This window comes from Nelumbo lutea, chromosome 1, assembly GCF_056320005.1.
Source record: "Nelumbo lutea isolate HS-2025 chromosome 1, American lotus-T2T, whole genome shotgun sequence".
NCBI lineage: Eukaryota > Viridiplantae > Streptophyta > Magnoliopsida > Proteales > Nelumbonaceae > Nelumbo > Nelumbo lutea.
The window spans coordinates 5400012-5418060 of NC_142684.1; the positions used below are offsets into that span (position 1 = coordinate 5400012).

Consider the following 18049-nt stretch of genomic DNA (forward strand, 5'->3'; position numbering starts at 1 on the left):
TGCATGATGTCCCACTTCTGCCAGTCGATAGGTTGGAATGTGAGTTGTCCCACTTCTGCCAATCTGACTTGGGTTCGGTTAAGCAGCCCATCGGATGTGCCAGGGGACTTCATTAAATAGTTTAGCATTTCCAACTTCTTTGGAATCACAATGCCATGCTAGGAGAGCCATTAATCCACCTCCTAACCAGACTAGCTGGAGATGACGGATGGGCTTCATGGGTTGCACAGTAGCTTGCGTATATGAAGGCGTCCCCTTCATTCGAAAAGGTATGCACATCACCTTAGCGGCCACCTTGTGTATTATTCGAAATAGGAGGGCAAAGTTATGGACCCCAAACGGCCAAACCTCATGACCCAAGAAGGGTTCTTGTCCATTGGGACGCATGGCTCGTGAATAAATCTTATCAGTGGGTGGAGCGTGTTAATGTCTTCCGCCCAGTATTAAAGAGCTAGCAATCAGTGGTCCATGATGGACGTCTTGAAGGCAATGTTAGGCCCTACAATGGGTATAATCTTGATCATGTCATTGGAGTAAGGATCAATGGTTCCACCGGATGATGGCAGATTTTGCCCTCTAGTAACGCGCTATGTGGCGATTCCAGAATCATCGCCTGACACCCCAACACCATGTGGGCAAAGACTTGCCTTAGCCAAAACGACGGATGCCTACTCAAAACCATGTTAGATGTGCCTCATACACCTTAAAAATTGAAGTAAAAATAGAATCGCTTTGACTACAGGTTTCTAAGTCGGTGGTTTGACATGGTCCAAATAGATGGTCTGTGATGAGAGTAGAATTTATCATATTTTTATCCCCAATTATTCTGTCTTTTATACTAAATTAGCATCTAATTGGACTCATATTTCTTGTATCTTGGTCCAGGGTATGAAAGAAGGCATCAAGAGCAAAGAAAGACAAATCAGATGATTTTTCACAGTTTCGACATTGTTCAGTGATCTGGGCCTAACTTGCGTTTTCGAAATCCGAATGGGCTGATTCAAGATCCACTGCAAAGATAAGAGAAAAATCCACAACTTTCATGTTTTGGGCTTTCGTAGATTCGGTGTTAATCGAAGTAAATTCCAGGCCCAAAGTCGCAGAAAATTCATAGGAAGGCCCAATCCGCAGCTGAAGCCCAACTCGCAGAAAAGCCTGGCTGAAGCCCAATTCGCAGAGGAGGCCTATTACGAATCCAAGAACAAGAAACTGAGAAGAATCCTTCTAGATCTAAATTCTTGATGTAATCTTAGAGTGATAAAAGGATTGAGTTCAAGAGATAAAGATAAAAGATTAGAATTAGGATAGGACTTTATATTTCTTGTAAAGATCAACTTCAAGAGAAAGTAGGAGACCACCCCCTCCCCTTTAATCTATATTAAGGAGGGGGCGGACCAGCTTTGTTAAGGACTTAATCACTTGATCACTGAATCATTCAATCATTCAACTTCTTATTTTAATCAAGAAGCAAGGAGCAATCAGTCAAGAAGGGTTCAAGAAAGGTTCAAGAATTCAAGAAACTTCAAGAAGAGGAGATCTCAACACCATGGGCGAATTCAAGAGTTCTCTCTTAATTCTTCCATCATGAACTGATTTATTTCTTGCTAGGGCTATGAAAAACCTAACCATGTTAATGAATATATTTTTATCTTATTGATTTATCCAAGATTGTGATTTCCGTATAGTCTATGAATTATTGTGCTTAATGCAATTAAGAGCTTGGCCACCTCTTAATTGATTTAGGTTATGTGAATGAATTGAGAGAGGAATTCACATAATTGACAGAATAATTCATAGTGTGAATTGAATGGTATATAGAGATATATATACATGATTCATCTGAATTTAATGGTTTTCTTGGTCTTAATGCACTTCCATCTTGAGAGCTCTACTCGAGAGATCGAAGGGTTACCTGATGGGCGTAGGTTTAATATATCTCGAGAGAGAATATTAAATAAATTTGGGAAAATCTCAGCTTATGGGAATGACAATTAGTTTTGGATAATTGGACCCATCAATATTCATTGCATTGGTTAGGTGGACCAAAAGTCCTAGCGATTCCATCATTTGCATATTCGATTAAGTGATCACCCTTGTTTTTATTTTCTTTGTTCCAGTTTTATTTTCAGTAGTTCTTGCTCAATTCTAAATTTCGAATGTCCAAATAATTAGAAAAAATTGTGATTCTAATACTTATTTTGTTAAATCCCCGTGGGAACGATATTATTATACTACTTAATAACTAGTGCACTTGCTAGGGTTATATATTTATACCTATCAGTCTGTTATAAATTAAAACATAAAAATGTAAAAAGGTGGTAAAAATTGTTTGGATTAAATGGGTCAATGGCTCAACTGCTTAGATCAACCGTTATTGATCAAATCAATAGGTTTTGACAAAAGAATAATTCATAGGTCAAACAGAACCGATTGCTTGAACAATTTTTGAATTAAATGGTCCAACCATCCGCATTAAGACGATTGAGAAACCATGATTTTATCGCATTATACCATCCAAAATCCAAATTGTTTATCGCAATCTAAACACTAAACTCTGGTCATTAAACTGATGTTGTTCAGTAAAAGTGGATCCCACCCATCAAAGCTAATCTCATCACTTATTCGTCTAATCCTGGCTAGGGATTGTTCCTTCTTCCACTAGGTAATCTTATTTTAGATTTGGGGTTTTTATCATTTTGTCCACCCATCTAGGATTTTTAAGAATGGATGAATCCTACACGTGGATTGACGCCAAATTCATGGAGAGTATGCGGTTTAGTTGTGGAACTGATTGGCTTTCTCTACCTCATTGTGCGAATTATCATCCAGCCATGATAGTCAATTCGTTTAGGTTTTTCGGTAAAAGGAATTGCTTCTAATTAATACCATTTCTGTTGACCATTAATAAAAATGTGAATTATCCCAGTCTTCAAAACTCCCTGATTTTAATTTCCAAAATTACCCCTCACCGTTGTTTCTAATTTCTTTGCAATTGTTTAAAAGTCCATTAATTTTTGTCTTGGAAATTTTGATTTTTATCTTCAAAATTATCCTCACTATCTATTATACCATTTATATTCTTTACTCCTTTAACTATGTTTATTAATTTATTTTCTTAAAAACCAATAATAAGAGATGATTGTAGAGGTATAAATCGGGTCGTGTCGCCCGTGGCCCAACATGATCTAGACACGATTTTGAGCTGGCCTGCCCAACATGACACAAATTGAGCAGGCCATACCGCATGTTTCCGTGGCCGAGCTCACAACACGATCCATACATATAAAATTTTCATTATTTTTTGAAAAAATTTAAAAAACATGACTTGGCCCAGTTTGTGGCCTTGCCTGACCCAAGGCTCAACCTACGGAATAGCGTGGCATGGGCCCTCACGAGCTCAGGACGTGGGCTGTATCGGGCGAACACCACAAAATATCATAGGGGAGGGAAGCATGGCCCGACTCAGCCTGTGGGCCGGCACAACATGGCCTGCACTTTGCATGGGCCACGTGCAAGATGTGTCATGTTGGCCCAACATGGCCCAATTTACACCTCTACGTGATTAATTGGAAAATATGTGAATAGAAATAATATAGGTTTTTAGACATTTTGAACTAATGGAGTTTCAAGTGTTTTTGCTCTTCATTATCGATCATATTCAGTCCTTTTCCTTTCATCTCAAGAAATTTCAACAGCAATATATGCCAAAATCGTACTCAATATCAACATTATCACAATTGCAAAGTTCTATTATCTCCTTCACTCTTTTAAGTTATGAAAATGCAATAGGAATTTTTGTTTCACATCATACTTTAGTTTAAAATTGAATTTCTTTGTTAATCATTTCTATTTAATTAGTTTTAAGTAGTTAGGGTTTAATAAGTTTTGATTTATAAGTTTCAAGCACTTTTCATCTTTGGGTTTAATCCAGTGTTTAATTTTATGCCTTTAGCAAGCTTACATTTGCCCAAATCAAGTTTGTATTTGGAATTTCTAAGCAATTTTTTGGTGAGTTTTGTAATTTGTAAGTTATCACACACCTAATTCTCTTAACCATCAGCGAAAGATGCCATAAAAATACCAAAACATAGTGCTTATTCCACGTGAAGGTCCAATTTGTTTTCTTTCATCATCGTGTACTTGTAAGCTAAGAGCAAAGTCCTTGTGGTGGTTTTCTTTTGGCATCCTCTAGGTTTGGTTTCAACATCTTGCACTAGAAAGTTGAGAGCAAATCCCCCTAATTCTAGGCTCTTTAATTGAAGTGAATCTATGCCACACTATTCCCACTAGGATCAGTCCTTGGATTTTATTTTATGACTAGAATGAAGCATATGGTTGGTTCCATAGCCCTCTAAGCCGCAATATGGAGCTTTTTGCGTACTTACATACACAGACATTACATTATATGTCAAGTGGAATCCTTGATCATGTTTTAAGTCAGTTTTGTTTTCTTTAACATTACCACTCACACTCAACTAGGATGAAGTAATTTAAGTATGATTTTGTTTTAGGACAATCAAACAGATTGGCAGTAATACAAGTGAAGAATCAAACAAGTGGCTACACCCAACTTGGTTAAGATCTATATCTGGTTGTGGTATCATTCATTGGTTCAAATATTTCATGCATCGCATGGGCCATTGTATTAGTAATTTTAACCAACATTATTTGAAAGACAAACCATTGATATGTAGGCTGAGGTTGGCTGCCCTGCATTATCTTTAATCAACAGAAATGAGAAAGAAATTGTTTCTAGAAGTACATATGGAAGACATGAATCAGGGGTAGAGCTAGGGCTGCACACTGACAACCTGTTTTGACAATTAAAATTAAAAGAATAAAAATAAATAAAAATAAAAATGACAAAAAATCGTTGAATGGGTCAACGGGTTAACGGTTTGATTGCTTGAGTCAATGGGTCATTGACCAATTCAACGATTTTTGGAAAAAGACCAAGTTTGGGTAAAATGGAACCGGTTGCTTGGTTAGCTCCCGAGCCAAACGGTTTGACCGCCTGGGTCAATGAAGGTTCGAAAACCATGAATGCAGTACCTGAATTTTTGAAAATGGTCACTTGAGGCCCTATGTTTAGCATTCATCAGATATCTGACGCACGTGATGTTACATACAATTGAATTATTTCAAAATCCCAAAATTATCCTTCAAAAGCAATGTTTTCAACCCGTCGATGACCTGGCCGTTTGAATTATTTGAACCGTCACCCAACTAGTATTCCGGGTTTGGTTCAGTTAAGAACCGTTAGATTGTCAAAAACCATTGACTTGGTCAAGAATCGTTTGACCTAGCTGGTTCGACCGTTGACCCGTTTGACCAAGTCATTGGGTTGCAGGTTGCACAATCAATGTGTGCAAACTTTTGGAGGCCATAACATTGCACTCTGATGTCTAATTGGGGTGATCTTTTTTATTTTGGGTAACTTTTCGAGATCTATGCATTTCAAGAAGCCATAGGTGCTACCCCACTATTTTCACAAAAAGAGCCCCTATTTTGACCTCAAATTGCAATTTTTAATATTTTTTACAAATAAACTAAATTAAAAAAATAAATTATACATAAAAAAATATATATATATATATAATATCTAAAATATATTTATACATTATTTATTGATAATATATATATATATATATATATATATATATATGTACATATAAACACAGACAATGTGACCTGGCCTTCCGCTAGACAATGTTCATCATATCTACCCACCATGCTGGTTTTGTAATTGCATCAGAGGAAATCAAGCTGCTCCAATGATTGAACTATACGGTACAGGGGGAGTAGGGAAAACGACCCTTCTCAGAAGAATCAACAACGAGTTTGTCCTCAAAACAGAAAATAATAGTCATTTTGATGCTGTGATTTGGGTTGTTGTGTCCAAGGAATTGAACACGACACAGATTCGGAAGCAAATTGGCGATCAATTGGAGATTCCACGAAAAGAAGATAAAAGCCTGGTTGCAGAGGCCACCGACATTTTCAGGTTGTTGAGTCTAAAAAATAAAAAGTTTTTGCTCGTCTTGGATGATGTATGGGAACGAGTTGATATAGAGGAAATTAGAATTCCTCATCCCAGTACTGTCACTAAATCAAACAACAAGTCAAAGGTGATATTCACAACTAGATCTGAACATATATGTGGAGTCATGAAAGCTAAGAAAAAGTTCAAAGTTGAATGCTTGAATGATAATGAAGCATGGAATCTGTTTCAAGAGACGGTAGGAGAGGACACCCTGAATTATCATCCAGACAAACCTCAGCTAGCCAGGGATGTTGTGAAGGAGCGTGGTGGGTTGCCCTTGGGTCTCATCACCATTGGCCGCGCCATGACTATGAAAAAGACTCCTCAAGAGTGGGAACATGCGATCACAATGTTGCAGAGATCTCCGGCAGAGATTTCAGGTATGGATGAAAAAAGTGTTTTCAATTTTGAAGTATAGCTATGATTATGCCTTGCCAAATGATAAAGTTAGAGATTGTTTCGTATATTGTTCCCCCTTTCCCGAAGATTTTTGTATCAATATGGAACAAGTCATAGAATATTGGATTGGGAAAGGATTCATAAAAGGATACGAGGAAATGAGGGAAGCAATGAATGAAGAATATGATATCATTGCAACTCTAAAACGAGCTTGCTAGTTAGAGCCAGATGGGGATAAGCGTGTAAAGATGCATGATGTGATTCGGGACATGGCATTATGGATAGTGAATGAGTATGGAAGGAATAATAAGAACAAGAATTTGCATTTGGTGGTAAGGTATCAAGAGCTGATGGATGCATCTAAGCTTATCTTAAAATGGCAGGGCGCCAACAGGATATTTATGCTGCCTCCTTCTCCTTTCAGTGGTGTTGATGATTATAAAGTGCAGCAAATTAATGAGAATGAGGCCCTTTGAGTGCCCCAATCTTGTGACCTTCTTAGCCAATCGTCTACGTAAGGAATTCCCTACTAACTTGTTCCGATCTACCAAGTCTATTAGAGTTTTGGATTTATCTGGTTTTTTATTTGAAAAAGTAAACTTCCCAACTGAGATTGTTGAATTGGTTGAATTGGAGTACCTCAATCTCTCACATACCAATATAAAGGAATTGCCATACGAGTTGGGAAATTTGAGGAAATTGAGGTACTTGAATTTGTATGATACAAGAGATCTTCATGTGGTTTCGGTTGAGGGGATCCTAAAGCTGTTGGATCTACAGTATTTGAACCTATATGACTCAGTTTAGGGATTAGGAATTGGAAGGTAGATCATCATCAAGATTGATGGAACTATTTGAAGCCTTAACACACTTAACTGATTTCGGAGTAACGATAAGCAGTGACATATCTCTCCAAAGTTGGCTCAATTCCTACAAGTTGAGGAAGTACACAACAAGTCTATGCCTTGAATATTGCAAGACCAACTCTTTCCGCATAACTACTACTCCTGAAAATATGTTCGTAAAAGACCTCGGGTTTTTAGATTGCGAAGAGTTGAGAGATATTAGTTGGCGAATGGAGGAGACAAAAAAGGGGTCAGAGGAGTCAGCCTTGATGCCAGAGATATTATTATCACTCCAACTCGCTGATCTTCCAAGTTAGAGATTATAGAGTTGCCGCACATATGCTTACAGAACCATCAATCTCCTTATATTGATAATTGTAAGGTGTTGGAGGACCTAACCTGGCTTCGTCATACTCACAAGCTTCAAAGGCTTATTCTACTGAATCTGCCAAGATTAAGAAAGGTAATACCAAACAAGGACTACGTAGGAGAAATGTTGATACCAGCATTCTCAAATCTTAAATTTATATTTCTTCACCATCTACCGGAATTAGAAGACATCTACGCCGGTGCCTTGCCTCTTCCGTTTCTAAGAGTGTATTTACATAGAAGAATGCCCAAAGCTGAAGAAGCTCCCATTTGACTCCAACAATGCCAACAACAACAGTTTTCGTCAGATTGAAGGAAGCAAGGAATGGTGGGAGGCGCTAGAATGGGATGATGAAAGCAGAAAGTCCATTTTCCAAAAATACTTCACCGACATATAAACTCAGAAAAGTAGCAAGGTAATTAATTAACCCTCATTATCGATTTTATTGTTTTGTTTGTAATGTCTTGGACGATGATAATCGTGACTTTTAATTTTTGTTATCCCTACTTGTATATGAGCTTTCCTAAAGCAAAACACTAATTCTTTTCTGTCTTATATAATATAAATAGAGTATTGATCCCTCCAGTTTGTCTTAAAATGACATCTGCATCTTATTTAATTTGCAGATACAAATTAAAAACGTCTATCCCTGCTGCTGTTTCAAGTTATATGAACAATCCAATTTGTTCGCTAACAAATTGAGTATTGCAGTGTAGCAAAGACAAGAGACAAAAGAATGTTTTCTCCATCTCCCTAAGGTTTTTTTTTTTTTTTTCCTCAAATTCTTAATTGCTTAATACTACCTTTTGTTTGAAATAATATCATGCTGTTATGCAAATTTAATTTGAATTAACTTTGTGGGTTTAAGAGAAGAAATAAATTTTAGGAGAGAAAATTGTGGATCTTTTTTGTCTTACTGTTTAATTTTTTTCTAATTTTGTATATCAACAAAATTATGAGCTAGCCATGTATATCAACATAAAGAATGCAGGAGATTTGAACCCGCCATATTTGATTTTTCGTTAATCCACGAAAGATCATTTATCGTAACTTGGTGAAAGGGAGGCTGTTCACAGGTCGGGTTGACTATAGATCAAACAGAAACCGACCCTCTATTAAATAAAATCGATATGATCGGTTTGTGTATCAACCAAGGTTTAAAATTTCGTCACGTATTAGCCCGTATCGGTCGATGCATATCGGTTTTTTGACTTACCGACACGAGAGACAGTCCTAAATCAAAGGTACTGTCTCTTTTCGTCGTGCCAAAATAGTATTGACTTTGTATTTGGCTGGTATCGGCCCATTTTGGTATGTTTCGGCCGATACGTGATGAATTTACTGTTACAAACAAACCAACCTTTGAAAGAGGGCTTCTAAATCCATTTCAGAAGCCCTCTTTCTTCCCTAAACCCTCTAGAAACTTTCTTTACATCCTAGAGACTCAAAATCTAGGAGAAACCTATTAAAACAACTACAAAATTGAAATATTCACCAAGTTTTTCAAGGTTGTTTAAAAAGTAGAGAAAATAGGATGTTTTTTCAAATATGTTTACATTTTCAGCCAATGTTTTTGGCTTTTTTTTTTTTTTTTTAGTTTGGATACTTGAAAACATCTTTATGTATGTTGACTGACTACTCGTGTGCAAAGAATCCCACCTATTTTGCTGCTATATGAAACTTTTTGTGAATATTTGAAGAAATTATAGAATAATAAAAAATCTGAAAAAAATTGAAATTTTTAGGTTTCTCTTTGGATCTACCTATAGAAATTGATTATGTTGTAGACCTATGGATGATCTACCATGTCCATAGATCAATTGAATTTTTATTTTTTTTAATTTTCAGAATAAATAAAATATATATAATTTCTTTAATTTTATGGATGACCTACCATGTTGAGATCTCTGGGTGATCTTGATCTACATATCCATAGATCAATTGAATTTTTTTTCTAAATATTGATTTTCTTATTTTTGGAATATATATATATATATATATATATATAATTTCTTTAATTTTATATGATCAAACCCTATAGGCTGAGTACATTGTAGATCAATTGAATTTTTTAATAAACAATTGATTTTTTATATATATTTTTAATTTTTGGAATAAAAATATTTATAATTTCTTTAATTTTATGTAATTTAATTCTATAGGCTAAGAATGTTGTAGATCTATGGATGATTTTCCATGTCGATAGATCAAATTCATTCAAATTTTCTGTTACACATTTACTTTTCTTAATTTTAATTTAAATTTTAGAATAAAACATGAAAAATAATTATTTGAATAAAAATAAATAATTATTTAGTTTTTAGAAAATTAGAATGAAAAATGCAAAATAATTACTTGATTTATTATTCCCATAATTCCATTCGATTTTTCTGTTACATATTTACTTTTCCTAATTTTAATTTAATTTTTAGAAGAAAATAAGCAAAATAATTATTTGAATAAAAATAAACCACTATTCAGTTTTTAGAAAATTATAATGAAACATGCAAATTAATTACTTGATATATTATGTCCATAAATTAATTCAATTTCTCTGTTACATATTTACTTTTCTTAATTTTAATATAAGTTTTAGAATAAAAAATGAAAAATAATTATTTGAATAAAAATAAATAGTAATTTAGTTTTTAGAAAATTAGAATGAAACATGCAAAATAATTACTTGGTTTAGTATGCCCATAAATCCATTCGATTTTTCTATTACATATTTATTTTTCTTAATTTTAATTTAATTTTTAGAATAAAACAAGCAAGACAATTATTTGAATAAAAATAAATAGCTATTCAGTTTTTAGAAAATTAGAATGAAACATGCAAAATAAATACTTTATATATTATGTTTGTAAATCCATTCAATTTTTCTGTTACATATTTATTTTTCTTAGTTATAATTTAATATTTAGAATAAAACATCCAAAAAATTTATTTGAATAAAAATAAATAATTATGTAGTTTTTAGAAAATTAGAATGAAACATGCAAAATAATTACTCAATCTTATTATGTCCATAAATCCATTCAATTTTGCTATTACATATTTACTTATCTTAATTTATTTTAATTTTTAGAATAAAACAAGCAAACACATTGGAACTAAATTGAGTGTACTTTATTAAATAGTACGTTTTAGTTACCGTATGTTGATTATGTTTTTTTCATAAAACCCACAACATATTGTTTCTATGTATAAATATCCCATTTATATCTTATATTTAGTGATACTGATGTTTATTTATGATTTATTGAAGTATTTATAGAATTTACATGTGTTTCCATACATATCTTAATTTTTCGTCCGTATCCAAAGCATATCCTGACACATCTCTTAAATTTGCATTTCCAATACGCATAGCGTTTCCGATACTTTGAACATTGATTTCAACCAACTGCAAGTTCGCACAATGCACGTAATGTCAAAGTACTAATATTATATGTAACCTTTCAGAATATATTTTCTGAAAATATATATTTAAAATCAAAACATATATACAAATATATTGGAATATACTTTCTAATTTATGAAAATATATATCTGATATATTTCACAATATATATATTTTTTCAGATATATATTTATTATTTAAAACTATCTATATTTAACATATATTTTTTCAAATAACTCGGTTTGTTTCAATTCGGTTTTCACAAATAAAAACCGAAATCAAACCAAATTATCGGTTTAATTATCTTTGCAACCCAAAACCGACCGCAGTGAAAAAAAACCAACGAACTAAGGTTGGGCCGGGCCAGGTTGATCAGTTTGACCGGTTTGGATTTATATGCGAACAGCCCTAGTTAAAGGTTCCACAATTTTCAAATCCAGTATTGCTTACTAACGAGCAATGATATCAAATTTAGGTGAGTCTTCAAGATCATGTCTACTCCTAGTAGTCAATTAAGGAACTGGCAACATTAACTTCAAACTGTAGGCACGAATTTTCCTCTCGCCTTTCTAATATGGAAGTCCACTGCTTTTGAGTTTTGATCTATATATCTTAATTAAGAGCTGAGGTGATTTTCCATTTAAAATGAAACCCCCAAAAAATTATTAATAATAAGATCAAGCAGAACGAAGAGAATTAAAATTGCAGATAAACAAGGCTTAATTTGATCTGGTCTCAAATTGCAGATGAACTAGGGTTGACCTTCTCTCTTAGGAAGTGCAGCAAATGTTCACGTTTCCAGTTGTCAACTCTGCAAATAAGATAAACCAAGGCAATATAAGTAAAATGAAATAAACTATAGCTTTAAAACATACAAAAAAAAGAAAAAAAGAAAAAAAATGAGTGAAATATGAAAACTAGTGGAACCACCTGAACTCCTGAACTAAAGGTCTAAAGCCACATATAAAAAGGGGATTAAAAGGCAAGAAAATAGCAACAAGGTTAACGTTTGGACGATCAAATATATTTGCATCATCAATTTTAGCAGACTACATTGTATGGAAAATTATAATAGATAAAACAACTAGATTGTAGTTTGCTTTACCATGGATGAGTAGGAAAAAACAAAGTTGGCTTTATCAATTCCATGATTGATTTTTTTAAACAAAGGGCTATGCTGCTTGTTTTTGGATTGCCAAGAAAGCCCTCCTGAAGGTTAATGAACAGGGCCCAAACAGAGGAGGCCTTCCACTAAATGCCATAAGCCAATTTTCAGCAGTCCAGATGGCCCATTTTGTGTCAACATTTAATGAAGTAAACCAGCTAGAAGACATGACAAACCTACCTAACGGTTTCCTTATGTTGACCATCATGAGCCAACATGACGAGTTTGGGTGGAGAATTGAAAACATATTGAACTTTGACAGAGGGGAATTGATCTTTCTCTTCCTCAATGAAGCCCACAATTTCAGGGTAGAATACTAGTTTCCTCATGCATACTTCTAATACTGCACCAGCGTAAGTAATCTGCAATTGCAAAAGGAGATAATTTACACCATTAAAAGAGATTATAGATTTCCTTTTTTTTTTTTTTGATAAATAAGAATATACCAAGATCAACCCATCGCATTCATATGCCTTACATAACAAGTACATCCGGTATTAATTTTGCACAGAGCATTTAAAATTTGAAGAATCGAAGAAGGTATTACATTAACACATGAAAAAAAAGGATGCAGACACCAAAGATCACATGGCCTTCACTTTTATGCATATACAATATATATATCATTCTACAGGCTACACAACAAAAGAAGGTTCACAAATGATTTTGTTCAATTGCTACAGAAGTTGTAGAATCAATTCTTCCGAAATACGCAAGAATTTGATCTTGAAAATGGATTAACCTCGTCTCCACCAACTTCAATAAATATTTAACTAGTTTTGAAAGATGTGGCTATTAAATCCCTTAAAATAAATGAAGCAAATAGACAAAAGGAGGCTCAACAAAATGCAATCCCTTCTAAAACCTTTCATTGGGCCAAGTTTAGACCAATAAGTAGGAATTACATGGCACCATGGTTCACAATTATGGTACTGCACTGTGTGTGGATTGGGTTGTCTTTGATATGCCAATCCGTGAGATCTTTAGAGGGAATCAAAACCTTGACATGTTGGGGCAGTCTGAGAATTCACTTGAGTGGGTGATCATAGTGACAAGACCAGCCCCTTTGTCAAACAATATGAATGACCGGGGACTGCACTTTCTCTGATGGAAACCTAAAACTACTTCAAACTTATTTGATATTTGTTTTGCAAAAATATATTTATATGAAAAAATATATATTATATTTTATGAAAAAAGTTTGCAAAAAGTTTTAATTCCCGGGATCCATCCGAGCAAAGAGTGCAACACTGTACCTTGCAACCGAGGGAGAGGTCCTCTCTTGTCTGGTAGTGTTTGATCATTAAGGGTTGAGAGGTCAAGTGTAAGACCATTTAGGGCTTTTATACCTAATGGGCTAATCTCACTTAAGACCATTGTCCTTGGACCTTCATAAGATAGGTGGACTCAAGGACCATTTAGTATAAATGTCGGGCCCATTAAGAGCCCATGCTGATGAACTCAGGGGCTCACTATGTTTAATAGTGAATTCGGCCAGGCTTTGTCACAGAAACTAGGTTGAACCCATATGGATTTTGTGAAGTTCAATATTAGGGTCACATGCCATACAAAGAGAGCCAAATTAACCAACAAAAGTGAGCTTGTATGCTTAATGGGCCCAAGACCCATAATTAACTAGATTAATTAAGAAGTCAAATGATTGCTTAGATTAGTTAAGAAGTCACATTACAGTTTAAGCAATCATGTGACTTGGGTGAATTTGTGCTTGGATATGGGCTTAGATCAACAATGGAATAAGAGGATAACTCTTATCCACTTAAGGAGTACAAATCCAAATGAAGATTTGGATTAGGAAACTCCTAAGTGGATTAGGAGAAACTGATCTTTAAGGCTTATAAATAGAGAGGGGGTGAACTGCTTTAGGATTCACCTTTCTGTTCTCAGTTGTCTCCCTTTGTTCTTGCCGCCTTAACCCCAATTCGATCTCCAGTTTCTTGGACTAATAGAGATCAGTTCCTACCTCTGATTTTGCTAGAAACTCGGATCAGATTTCATGCTCACACTCCCTTTCTCGATCCAAGTTGTTGGATTGCATTTTTTGCTTAAGGACTGCATTGCTTATCCTACTTCATCTCAAGCTGCGTCATCTTCAGTAGAAGCGGGTTTTGGTACCCTCTTTGGGTGTGAACACATACTTTGGGAGCTAAACATGTGGATTTCGTATTAGGTATTGCTCTCCTTTTCTTTTGGTTTCAGATTTGGTACAATTTGGTGCAAGAACGATCATTAAAAAATGTAATTTTTTAAAATTGGAAATACGATTCCCCGGTAAGGAGAAAATAAATTTTTGAAATTTTGCCCATCCACCATGCATGGTTCGGCCATCCATATGATGGATTTCCCCTTCCTTCAGAAACCTCGTGGCTGTTAATTATGGGGTGGAGTGGGACATTTAGAGATCGAGGGATCCTCTTCCTACCCTTTTTGAAGAGATCAGTCTTAAGGTTGACAAAAGAGATAGAATAAAGTTTTGGAAGGCCCTATGGAAGAATCTTTCCCTCTCCTTTTCCAATGTGCTGTTAACCAAGACTCCTCAGTGGCTTCTGGAGGAACCATTATCTGGACCCCCCTGCAAGAGAAGCTTGTCTGATTGGGAGCTGGAAGAAACTCTGGAGCTGATGGGGTTGCTTCAAAATCAGAGGATAGATATAAATTTGGAGCATGAAAGGAGCTGGAAATGGAATTCAGATGGTTGTTTCTCTGTTATGTCCTTGTCTCTCAAGCTAAAAAGTTCAGGTCCTTCGGATTTTCCTGCCAATCAGACTTGGAGTCCAACAAGTCCCTCCAACTCTAATTTTCTTGTTTGGACAATGGCCTTTGGTAAATTTTTTACTAGAGATAACCTGGAGAGACGTGGCATTCAGATTCCGGACCCTTCTTGTGGTCTGTGTGGTTCTACCCCAGAAACTACAAATCACCTGTGCATTCACTGCCCAGCTTCCTCCCTGGTGTGGGGACATTTCCTGAAAGTTCTGGGCATTAATTGGGTTATGCCAAGATCAATCAAGGACTTGCTCTGCTGTTGGAGATTTAAAGGCCTCAACAGTAAAGGAAAATTGGTGTGAAAGACCATTCCTGCAGTTGTTCTCCGTCTTGGTGGAGTCTAATCTGATTTTATCCCAGGCTGTTTTTTTGGTCTGGGTTTTGTTGTATTCCTCTCCTTTTCTGTTTGAATAAATTTGCCTTACATTTTCCAAACAAAATATCGTAGAAGTGTATCGAGTTAAAGATGTGGCATACAGAAATTCCACCAAGACTCATTAAAATAATGATTCCAAGGCAACAGTTAAGACCCCTATCTACAAAAAACTTCCTCAAGTTGACAATGAGAGCTCTATTAATGATGACTACTCAATACTCAAAGCTATTTACTAATGAATCAACTGGAACTATAAACAGGAATGCAGGGGTCACACTGGATAACAAAGATCTCTTGCCTCTGAAGTCTGACATGGTGGCATAATCTCCAGGGACCACTTCACAACTCCTTCAACCATCCTATAAAGTATGATTATCCATTGAAGCTAGATATCTGGGTTCTTAAGCCATTGGTCAGTGTTCTGCCCATTCAATTCTACTAGATAGACAAGGTATTACACCCCCATCTCCGTGCCCCCCCCCCCCCCACCCACCCACCAAAAAAAAAAAAAAACGAAAAAAAAAGAAATAGGAAAAAAGTGGAGTTGAAGAAAAGAACTCCCATCCATCCAATTCACTATATTAACATATATAATCTATTACATAAATTTGAGCATGGCAGTGTCAATCTGAGCAAAGTTTTAACCAATTACCAAAGAACTAGGGGCCTTTCCAAATTGACATTCAAGTCAAATATAACGGACAGTTTTCAGAACTTGCCTTTTTCAGTTGCTTCAACCTAGGGCTTCAAACAGATCCAATCGAATCAGATATAGTCCCAGCAACAGAATAAGTTCTATTATTTTTCAAAAAAAAAAAAAACAGATATAGGTAAATCCAAATTGGATTTGTTTATATTCAATTTCAAATTGAATCTTATCCATCGAATTGATATTTTGGATACAAATCGAATTTGGATTGCAATGAGATATCAAATAGTATAAATAAATTAAACTAAAAACAATAAATAAAACATATATTGTTATCAGAATAACTAGAAACAACTTTGATACTGTACTTCATGAACAAAATGGATTGAAAATTACATGCATGAGACTTTAGCATATCATAATTTAGTAAAAATACAACATTCAACCAGCATTGCTAATAGATACAATATAAATTTTAGGTACATATATACATATATACATTTAAAAATACAATATTCAAACCAGCATTAATACTAGACAAATATAATTTGTATATATGAATATATGTATTTAAATAGAACCAAATCGGATTATATTGGATTGGATAGAGGTGGATCCATATGCAATCGAATTATAAATCGATCAAATTCAGATCACTTTTGACATGATCTAATTTGAATTTGAATTTAGACACATAATTGTCAAGGTGAAGCCTAGGTGACAAGGCATCAGATTATATTTGATTGGATAGAGGTGGATCCATATGCAATCCAATTATAAATAGATCAAACTCAGATCACTCTTGACATGATCTAATTTGAATTTGAATTTAGACACAGTTGTCAAGGCCAAGTCTAGGTGACAAGGCGCTGCCCTTGAGGCTCGCCTTGCCTAATCGCCAAGAAGTTTTGGACATTGTGTAATACTTTTATGGTCTTAAGTTTTTGAGATTATAATTACAAAGTAAACATTATTAAACCAAAATGTTCATTTTCTGTATTTACATACTAATCTCTTTTAGGATTTAAACTAAAATATTAATTTTAGGATTTAATCAACACAAACATTGCTGCATAATTTATTTAGTCCTCAAAGACTTCAAAATCCAGACCAATAAGGAAGAACTTAAAAGTGTGTCTAATCAACATATCTTCTTGCTAAATACTTAATTTATCCTCTTCTTCTTCCACTTTTTCTTTTCTTCTTTTCCTATAACAAAACAGGGGTTCAGCGAGCTTCCATATTAGGTTAGGAAGCTAATTGGGTATTTAATTAGATTAATTAAGGGGGCGAATTTGGTTTATAATCAAACTAAGATCGGTTAAAAGGATAAGATAGATCTTATTCATTTAATAATCCAGATCCAAATAAAGATTTAGATCAAGGAATTCTTTCCTGATTAGGTTAGGAAGTTGATCTAAAGAGATTATAAATAGGAGAGTGGATTCCTGAAGAAAACACACTATTTTCTTCAATCTTTTCTCCTTCTTCTTGTTGCCACATACCCAATTCGATTTCTCTGCTAATCCTGCCTCATCCTAAAATGTGTCATCTTCAATGGATGAGGGATTTGATATTCTCTTTGGACGTGAACACCTACATTGGGAGGAGCCTTTGTGTGAATTCTATATCAGGAATTCTTCTCCCTAATCTTTAGTTCAGATTTGGTTTGGTTTGTTTCAAGAAAGATTCTTGAAAAATACAGTTTTTCTAAAACTGGGAATATAATTCCCAGATGAGAAAAAAAAATTTGAAATTTCGCCCAGTCATTCTACATAATTCGGCCATCCATATGATGAATGTCCCATCCCTTTAGTAAGAGCATGATGCCTAAGAGAAAAACAAGCACATAATACCCTAAAAAATGCACGAAAAGTATTACAACACTGTATAAAAAAAAATTACAGTGATTAAGATATTACTGGCCACATATGAAAGAATAAGCCAAAGAAACATAATAGAACTGCACTAGTGTCCTACCAAAAATAGATACAAATAATGCTTAATAATATCTA

At 34.7% G+C, this 18049-nt stretch overlaps 1 long non-coding RNA gene and 1 pseudogene across 1 annotated transcript; one reads left to right on the plus strand and one right to left on the minus strand.

The window, feature by feature from the left end:
• Positions 1-208: 208 nt before the first annotated feature.
• On the plus strand, positions 209-8054 carry LOC148873299 (putative disease resistance protein At1g61300; annotated as a pseudogene).
• A 3625-nt stretch (positions 8055-11679) lies between these two features.
• On the minus strand, positions 11680-12574 carry LOC148873300 (uncharacterized). Its single transcript, XR_016104667.1, has 2 exons — positions 12406-12574; positions 11680-11871 (listed from the first exon to the last, which is right to left on the minus strand). It is a non-coding gene; the product is annotated as an uncharacterized LOC148873300 (long non-coding RNA).
• Positions 12575-18049: the final 5475 nt, after the last annotated feature.